This window comes from Onychomys torridus, chromosome X, assembly GCF_903995425.1.
Source record: "Onychomys torridus chromosome X, mOncTor1.1, whole genome shotgun sequence".
NCBI lineage: Eukaryota > Metazoa > Chordata > Mammalia > Rodentia > Cricetidae > Onychomys > Onychomys torridus.
The window spans coordinates 78795267-78805928 of NC_050466.1; positions in this window are offsets into that span (position 1 = coordinate 78795267).

Below are 10662 nucleotides of genomic sequence, written 5' to 3' on the forward strand. Positions count from 1 at the left end.
GAAAGCCGGCTGGCTGCTGGTGGGAGGGTATATTTATACAGTGCCTTTCATTTGGAAGGTTCCCAAAATGATTTGCAAACTGTATATAGAGGAATTGCTCACCATGGAAATTCACCCACTTCCAGGAGAGAATGCAGAAGTCATTCCATGCTGACAACCAGTTTAAATAAAACCACAGAACAGGATTTCAGGTGGGTAAAACACTAAAATGATAATTGATTCTGGAAGTACACACTTAATACCCACTATGTGCTGGGTACTGCTTGAGATTTGAAGAGTATCTTTTGGGGTATATCTAATCAGGTTTCCCATTTTCCCAAAGCTTACACATAATTGCAATTTGACTGGAACTTCAGAATTAAAAGCTCTATTTCCTGGTAAATTTCTGATCTCTGCAAATAGTTCCACAGAAATAGAATACTTGCTACTTTTGTGTTTATTTATATCTCACTTCATGGTATCCAGGACACATGACCTATGGCAATACTTTCCACTTTAGTCTTAATACACATCAAAAAGAAAGAGAGAGAGAAAAGACTTCTGATAAGATGGTTGAAGCTGATAAAATGGTACTAACATTTCCTAGGTTGAATGATTTGGAAGGTGGTTGGGCAGAATTCAATGGCTATAGCAGTGGTTCTTAACTTGTGGATCATAACCTCATTGGGGGGTTGAATCACCCTTTCACAGAAGTCACCTAAGACCATCGGAAAACACAGATATTTACATTATAGTTCATAACAGTAATAAAAAGTGCAGTAATGAAGTAGCAACAAAATAATTTTAAGGTGGTGGTGGGAGGGTCACCACAACTTGAGGAACTGTATTAAACGGTCACAGCATTAGGAAGGCTGAGAAGCATTCATCTACAGGGTTGGAGAAATTCAATGAAATGTACATTTGTAACTGTGTGGAAGATGGCTTTTTTCTGACATGCTGCAGGGCACTTCATAGTAACTAAGGCATATATAGTAGTTTGAGGAAGGAACGGAATGATGTGAACTAGTATTTCTGAGCATGAAATGTAGAATCAAAATTTAGTGTCTCCTAAATTATCTAGATTATTGATACTTCTCAACTGAAAATGTAACAAGAAAAGAAAGTAAGCATGCAGTGTTAAAGTTCAGCCCAGACTCAATCAGGTCCCAGCTGTACGTGGTAACAACCTCCGGCTGCTTCTTTAAGATTTGTTTCTAAAGGCCAGCAAACTGTACTTGGACTATTGACTAACTGGTGTTGATTCAGAAACCATGGGTCTGTTTACTATAGCTCCGAAAAACCATGTGGTGTACATACACTGCAAGCTCTCCCATGGGATCCATGGGAGATTCCATTTCTAGCCTTCACATATTTAACTTGTCTAATCAAAGACAGTAGTATTTTTCCTTTTAGCCATTTGTCCCCCTATTATATACTTTAAAGTGCATTGCTAGCTGTTGGAGTTCAAGGGATGGGTAAGGTGGTCTTTGTCTTTAAGTAATTAGTATCTAACATTAGAGAAACACATGTGTGATATGATGTGATAAATACTCCAAGAGAAATTGTTAGCACAGTGACCTTGAAGCATAAATAAATAAAAACCAGAAAATGATTGAAGATCAGGAATAAAGAGGAACAACTAAACAGGTCAGTTTTCTGGTACCTAGAAGGGCATCACAATAGCTCTGGTAGTAGATTTCAAAAGTGCTTATAATCATAGAAGCTACTTTGGAAGGTGGTTCTGGAGACAAACTTGAGTAATCTTTTTTCTTTTAGACAGAGGAAATTGAGTGTCACTCGACCAAATGATATAGTTATTTGAGCTTACACAGCTAGAAAGTGGTGAGAGTTCTCTCCTGACATGACTCAGCCATAGTGCCTGTTAGCCTTTTCTTTTCCAAGATAAGTTTTGGACATAATCAAGATACCAGATGCAACAAGATCTGGGATTAATCCTGGCATATGATTCTGACTATATGGCCTTGAGAAAATTCCTTTCCTTCTCTGAGTGCCAATTTCTTCCTGTAAAATAGGAAGTTAATAGTTCAAGCTTCTTTGGAGAATACTGTAGCACATCTATCCATTAGAGTGTTTACAGTATAGAGTGTGTTTGCTTCATGATGGATTTTAAGTTTTGTTTTCATTTCTTTTCTTTGTCTATTAGAGATGGTAATTTAGAATGGTGTAAATGCAGTAAAAAATGATAACAAGTTTGTGTTGTTTTTATTTTATTATGCTAAAGAATGAAAGAAAATCAGATTCCCAAGTAAGATAGCTCTTACTTAAGAAATTGTTGTTTTTGTTCTTTTTTCCTTTTTCTGGTTACAGCTTATGGGTATTACTATTAGATGATCTCAGGACTAGACTGACTTTACACATTAAACACAGTCAAGTAGGTGAATCTGAAATGTAACAATAATGATGACCATAACTGAAATGTAGATTTGTAGATTTAAAAGTCTATTCTACTTATGGTACAAAGAGAATAATAGCATGGCAAATGAACATATGAATAGACAAGTAACTTCTAGATACACGGAGGTGATACAAAATTAAAGCACAATGTGATATAATGATACATTCTCTAGAATCACATAATCTCTTACAACTGAAAATTATATTAACAACTTTAAGAGACTTAGCAGATCATATTAAATGTAAACAGTCACATACACAAAATCAGCAACTCTAACATATAGATCCCAAACAAATACATATGTGTGTCAACCAAAAGTCTGTACAAAATTCAAAGTGAGATATTACCCAGAAGCCTAATGCCATTGGAATGAATGACTTGATTATTGTGTATTGGTACTATCGGTTTCCAGACAACTTAAAAACAATCTATAGTTACTTGCAACAGTATTTATTTCCACAAACAATATTTAGTAAAATAAGACATATACAGAACAGTATATATTGTGTGACTGCATTTATAGAACTAGCAAAACTAATCCATTCTACACTGCCAAACAAGAGGAAAGTTAAAAACTATCCTCGAAAAAAATTCTAACTAGAAAGAAGCCTAAGAGTAATATCAGGAACACTAAATATTCTGGAGTTTTCTTATCAAGATATTTGTTATTTAGATATATTGATGATGTAAGAATTCACTTAGCTACATGAAATTGTAATGTGTGCATGTCTGTATCAATTTCATATGTCAGTAAAATGATTTAATGAAAAATAAAATTGTAGAGCAGGTGAGGTGGCCCAGTAGATAAAGGCATCTATGGTCAAGCCTGGTGACCCGAATTTGATGTTCAGAACCCACATGGTGGAAGGAGAAAACCAGCTATCACACTGTCCTCCGATTACCACACATTGCATTACTGTCCACAACCTTCCAAATAAATAAATAGATGTAATAAAAATTGTTTTCATACATGAAAATATGTGGAAATACTACATCAATGATGCATGATTAAAAAGAACCACTAATGTATTACGCTGTATAAGCTTAAGTGCATGAGTGCCAAATGTTTCATCATGTTAAAATTTTGGGTAGAAGCCAGGTGGTGGTGGTACATGCCTTTAATCCCAGCACTCGGGAGGTAGAGCCAGACAGATCTCTGTGAGTTCAAGGCCAGCCTGGTCTACAGAGCAAGATCCAGGACAGGCACCAAAAACTACCCAGAGAAATCCTGTCTCAAAAAAACAAAACAAAAGTTGGGTGGAATGTGCCCATGAAAGGGACATGAAAAGCAAGTATTTGCTAATGTTAGGATTTGTTTTCATGAATTAAAGAAATGTTTCCACTGGTAAAGTCCCTGCCACATAAGTCCCATTATCCACAGGAAAGCCAAATTCAGTAGCAGCATGTGTCTGTAACACATCACTGTGATGGGAGGATGCAAACAGGTTGACCCATGGAGCTTATTGGCCAGCCAGCATAGCTAAATTGATCAGCTGCATGTTCAGTGAGAGACCTCAAAGCAAAAAGTAAGGTGGAGGGTGAGCAATGAGATACCTGACTTCAACCTCTGGCCTCCACATATATGCACACACATACACGAATACACACATATACACACATGCACATACCCATACAAACATGTACATACATCACAGACACACATCCAAAAATAAATAACATATATTTTTGGGAAATAACTGTGACTTCCTTTATGTAATTCAACATAAAAAAGGAATACAGTGAATAAGGTGTTGTCTTTGATTTTTCTAATGCCAATCAGTCCTGTATTCAGTTCTTTTAAGAAATGGCCCTAGGCTAGATGATGGTGGCACACTCCTTTAATCCCAGAACTCGGGAGGCAGAGCCAGGTGGATCTCTGTGAGTTCAAGGCCAGCCTGGTCTACAGAGTGAGATCCAGGAAAGGCACAAAGCTACACAGGGAAACCCTGTCTCAACAAAAAAAAAAAAGAAAGAAAGAAAGAAAGAAAGAAAGAAAGAAAGAAAGAAAGAAAAGAAAGAGAAAAAGAAAAGAAAAGAAATAGCCCTAGCTAACATTTATTCAGAACTTATGCATCAGGTATCTTTGAAAAGTACCTTAATATGCTAATTAATTTATTCCTGAAAAAGATAGCCAGTTTAGAGATTAGAATAAGCAAGGTTGTTCAATGTCTCATAGTGGCAAAGTTGGAAATTGCACTGTCTATAAATTACTTGCCTTATTATCTGGTGTTTTTAATATTTGATTTCTTTCTCCATATTATATTTAGCTAACAATATCAATTTATTTTATATGACTTATGTGTTGTTTTTACTGCCTTGCAATTGCAAACATATCAAACTGTACAGAAACGAATTAGTAACAGTTCAACACAATCTCTACTGCTGTGTTTCCCTAGCAGAGTCTGTGATTCTTGATTCTGTGAACATATTTGCTCTGTTTGTCTTTCACTCACAAAAAAATTAAGTCAATCACTATGTTACTGATGAAGGTATAAACATATGATAAAATTATAACTTCAAGGGCAAAATAGGACTATTTCAACTTTACAGATACCTAAGAAATAGTATGATGAAGGGTTTCTTAACATTATATAAATGAAAGTATGGCACTCAGAATTAATTTTTGTAGTCAGTCATAGAGGATGCCATAATTATGAAAACACCTATACTCAATTAATATACACGTGCTTGTTCTATGCTACAGGGCTATTACAATATACTGAGATGATATTATAGTATAATGAGTATTAGGTACTATAGGAGATTATAGCATATCACAATATAGATGATATTTTCTTAAAAACTGAGCACTATTAAAAATTTCCTATAACAGAGAGATTGTTATGACACAGAAAAGTTCACCAAATACTTAAACTTCTGGGTTTTTTTGTTTTGTTTTGTTTTGGTTTTTTTTTGGAGGGGGGTTGGAGACAGTGTTTCTCTATGTAGCTTTGTGCCTTTTCTGGAACTCCCTTTGTAGACCAGGCTGGCCTTGAACTCACAGAGATCTGCCTGGCTCTGCCTCCTGAGTGCTAAGATTAAAGGTGTGCGCCACCACCGCCCGGCAAATTTCTTCATTAAACATGGTAACCTTCAAATTTCTCAGGCCTCTTATATCTAGTTGGGTGCACAGTGAATTTTGGACAGATGTGTTAACTCTTCCAGGCCTCATTCCTAACCTCTCTAGAGAATGAGTTCTCTGAATATCTTTATTCTTTTTCTGCATGTTGGTGGCCTGAAGGAATTGGCTGAAAGACAGTGAATCATGGGGGAAGGATGGAAATTCCTAAATCATTGTTAATATGTGTCGCCAGGAGCAACAGCCTTGGACTTTGTGTTAAAAACAACAATAACAAGGAAAAAAAAACAACTTTCATTATACTAAGCTACCCAGAATTCCAGTTTCTTGGTTAGCACAGCAGAGCTTAGAGAATGCTGATTTATATCCTCTACTCATAACCATTCAGAATCAGAGAAAACTTTTTTTTCTTTTTCTGTTTCTCTCTATATTTCAGATGAATGAAGTTATCTGGATCACATTTCTTTGTAAATAGTGGGTTTTTTCAATGCACATATTAATTTCACTTATGAAATTCTTTATTTAGCTATTTGTATGAGGTTATAAATGCTTGAGGAAACACCAGCCAAAACAAAAGCATCTCGATAATTATCTATATCAAACATATGGCATAGTCCTTATGTCAACCTATCCATCTGTTTCTTTTCACCTAAAGAAACTCTCTTCCTGAATCATACATGTATATTTACTTGGCTTTTAAATAAATGGTACTTTCACTTCATTGACTGGTATTCATATAAAGAATATACATTTTCAACTTCAAATGTTTTAATTTCATAAAGTATCATCAGTTCCGTTTCTGGATAAATTGCAGAAGATATATTTTATTTTTTCTCTCTTTCCAAATGTAACTTTGCTACCTGGACAGAATGGAGGGAACTAGTATTTTAAAGCACTGAAAAGGAAATTGGAGGAAGCAGACCATAATGAATGCTGGAATTTGGGGTAGCACAGAATTTACTCTCAGTTTAACATTTTTTTCTGTTTTACAATGCCCAACTTGAAACCAATACAAGCAAAACCTGGAAGATATCATCAAAGGCCAGACCTACAGCTTGGCAGGTGCTATCAGCCTGTGGCTGCAAGGACTAAGAAAAACAATGAATCTTCCTTCCTTTCTTTCTTCCTTTCTTTCTTCCTTTCTTTCTTCCTTTCTTTCTTTCTTTCTTTCTTTCTTTCTTTCTTTCTTTCTTTCTTTCTTTCTTTCTTTCTCTTTCTTTCTTTCTTTCTTTTCTTTCTGTCTGTCTTCCTTTCTTCCTTTCTTTTTCTTTCTTCCTTCCTTCCTTCCTTCCTTCCTTCCTTCCTTTCTTTCTTTCTTTCTTTCTTTCTTTCTTTCTTTCTTTCTTTCTTTCTCTGTCTCTCAGTCTCTGTCCCTCTCTGTGTGTCTGTCTGTGTGTCTGTGTGTCTGTATTTCTATGTGTCTGTCTGTCTGTCTGTCTGTCTGTCTGTCTCTCTCTCTCTCTCTCTCTCTCTCTCTGTGTGTGTGTGTGTGTTTATTTGTAGTGTGTGTTGAATATACATGAGTGTGTGTGTCTCCCTCATTCATGCAAAGGTCAGAGCCAGATGCCATGTGTCTTCCTCTGTTGCTTTCTGCTTTTTTTATTGCCTTGAAGCCGAATTTCTCAATTAATGGGAAACTTATTCTTTTAGCTCTCTGGAACTCTTCGGTTTTACTTCTTTCTAACCTGCAGTGCTGTAGCTTAGCTCAGCTTTGTATATGGGTGTAGGGATTCATAACATAGGTCCTCTGCACTCTGATGCCGTGAACCAACTCCCCACTCCTCAGAAAAGGAACTCTTAACAGTCAGGAAAAAGAGCTAAGGTAAATCCCTAACATGACTTGCGTGATTCTTCATTCTCTTCTGCCCTGGTAGCTAGACAGATCTGTGGTGGGGATGCAAAAGGCAGTTGCAACAGAGCCTAGCAAGGGAAGAAACTCTATGGGTAATGTACTTACCTATTCTATGGGGCAGCAACTTTGGGGGATCATACAAACTAGTTTAATATGGGTTAGTTCATTATCTATTCCTTCCACTTGAAAAAGGACATTAATTTGATCACAGCAGTCCACACATTCCAGAGTAGAATAATTAGAATCAAGTTTCTGATAAGTGAACCAGAATGGATGGAGAAAAATAAAAATAGAAAAACAGGGGAATTTTCAAGAAGAAGAGATTCCACATATTTGTTTATGAACCCCAACATTTACCCCTAAGTTACACATACAAAGACTGCTTCCTCATTAATAATTTCCTTTATCAGTAAATTTACCTTCCATATAAATCATAATACATTTTGTTGACCTCTATTTTGTTGTCTACTTCTACTACTTTTGATGTATATTGCCTTCTATTTTTGGAGATACATTCTCTGGACTAATTTTTATTTGTTTTATTTTCTGGGGTTTGAAGGGCACTCATGCACAGTAGGGGCTCCTTTCCAGACTCCAGATTAGGCACAAACCACAGCAAAACACCTGTTTTCACAGAGAGATCCTTTAGTAGGTGGCGAAGAAAACTTACAGTTTCTGCTTTCTGACTCGGCAGAAAACAGCATTAAATGATCTAGCAGGTGTCATTAAGAAGAGAAAGGGGGAGGTCCATGTTAGAATGGGCTAGCATGTGGTGATAAAGGAGATAGAGATGGGGAAGAAGGGGAAGGTATATTTGTTCCTGAGGGACAGAGGACTGCCTCTGGATTGAGGGGAGACCAACTTGACACATAGGCAAATGGCGGTTTATAAAGTTAAAGGGGGAAATCCTGTGTTAGGATGAAGTGTTTAATATTAATTGGGCATGCTAATTATGTGAACCAAAGGGGGATTCTGACTGGTGGACTTTTGTAGTCATCCTCAGGAGGAAATAGACCTTGTGGCTAGCTTTAGTAATGTAATCTAACAGTTTTTAGCAAGGCAGAGGGAATGGGGAAGAAGGGTAAGGCCTGCTGGAGTCACATGTTCAAGTGGGCTAGTGTCCCTTCAGGGTTCCGGTTAGAAAACTCTCGGGTCCTCATGTCTGCTAAGCTCTCCTATTGACCTACATTCTTAGCCTACTATATATTCTAGCATATTTGATATATACTTACAGGGATGGCAAGCCATCTCAGCAGTTTGGAGCACTTGTTCTTGCAGAGGATCTGGGTTGGGTATCCAGCACCCATTTGATAGCTCACAACAAATCATAATTCCAGTTTCAGAGAATTTAACACCCTCTTCTGGCCTCTGTGGGCACCAGGCATGCACTCATGTAGTGCAATACACATAAAATAAAAAGAAATATTTTTAAAAAGAAAATGGATATCAACATCACTAATTTTAAGAATTGCCTCTATTTTAATATTAGTGATTGTGGCTTTTTAATACCTCTGTCAGCTTCCACTGTCCAGTGTTTTCTCTAGCTTTCATTTTCTGCTAGATTTAAGATATTTTTGATGTGATTGAACATGGTGCTCCAGTTGTAATTTTCCCTACATTTATAGAAAACAGTTATTATGGTTAAATTTAATAACTTATTTTTTATTCTTTTCTCATACAATATATCCCTACTGCAGGCTCCCCTCCCTCCCTCCACTCACTTCCTCCCCACCTCCCCTCTGCCCAAGATAGACTCCTCCTCAGTTTCTCTTCAGAAAAGGGCAGGCCACCCTGATATATAAGGTACAATAAGACTAGGAACAAACCCTCATATCGAGATTGGACAAGGCAAGCAGGACAAGTGGAAGCAAAAGAATTGGAGACATCTCCACTCTCACTGATAGAATCCCCCCCCCCAAAAAAAAACCAAACTACATAACCACAACATATATGCAGAGGGCCTAGTGCAGACCCATGAAGGTTCCCACTTCAATCTCCTTGAACCCCTTTGAGCCCTGCTTAGTTGATTCTGTGGGCCATGTTCTGGTGTCCTCAATCTTTCTGGCTCCTACAATACTTCCTTCCCCTCTCTTCCAAGTTCCCTGAGCTTTGCCTAATGTTTGACTGTGAGTCTCAGCATCTGTTCCTCTGTTCCTATCAATTACTGGAGGACAGCTCTGTGATGACAGCTGGGCAAAGCACTGATCTATGAGTATAGCAGAATATCATTAGGAAACATTTCATGGTTCTACTCTAGGGTCTCTGGGCCAGTCAGCTTTCTGTTCCTGACCATCCAGGCAGTATCAGATATGAGCTCATTCTCCTGGCATGGGCCTCAAGTTAGAACAGTCAATGTGGCCCACTTCCACAAGCTCTGAGCCATTATTGCCCTAGTACAGCTTGAAGGAAGGTTTACGGTTTTGTTGCTGAGGTGATGTCCCAGTCCCACCACTGGAAGCCTTACTTAGTTACAGAGGATGGCTGGTTCATGTTCCATATCCTTCATTACTAGGAGTCCTTGCTAGGATCACCCCCATATGTTCCACTGAGTTATGTTTCCACTTTGCCCCCAACAAAAGTTCCCCAATTCCAGTCATATCTCCTAGTAATCTCTCCCTCTGTCCTACCCTTCCCAACCTGATGCCTCCTGTTCCCATCCCCACCCATGTGAGTCCACACACACACACACACACAAAATCTATTCTATTTCCCCTTTCCTGGGGAAATCCATGTGCTCCCCTATTGGTGAAATTATTAAGGCCACTCTACTTAGTTAAAAGGGAGGTTTATTTTGTGGGGTAACTTACAAGTGATGGGATAGGTAACAGGCTCTGGGAAAGGTGTGCCGTAGTCTGGCGGTGTTCTCTGGAGAACTCTGCTTGGTCTACCTCCAGCGTCCAGGGGCCAGGAACCAAGAGAGCTGGCGCGTCCAGATCTTGGGTCTTCAGCATCCTCTCTCAGTCTCAACTTGTAGGAGTGACCATTACCAAAGCCTCAATGGGGGTTGGAACTACCAGGTCAAAGCTGGAATGGCTACCCACTACACTCCCCCTTGAGCCTTCTTGGTTACTTAGCTGTGGAGGCCCACAGGGTCTCCCTAGTGAGACCCTTACTCAAGGTCAGAGAATCTGAGCTTGCTTTACCCAGCAGGCTTTCATAATGGGGTGATTTGGTCATGGGCATGGTTACCAGGTGTTTGGAAGTGTCTACACTTGGCTGTATGTTGTGCTTTGATTTTGAAAGTGGGAGGTCTTTTGCCTTGCCCCTTGGCATTGTATGAAAAACCCTTTGTCATAAACCTTGAGGTGGCTGGGTATTGACCCAGGGCCCTCCTAA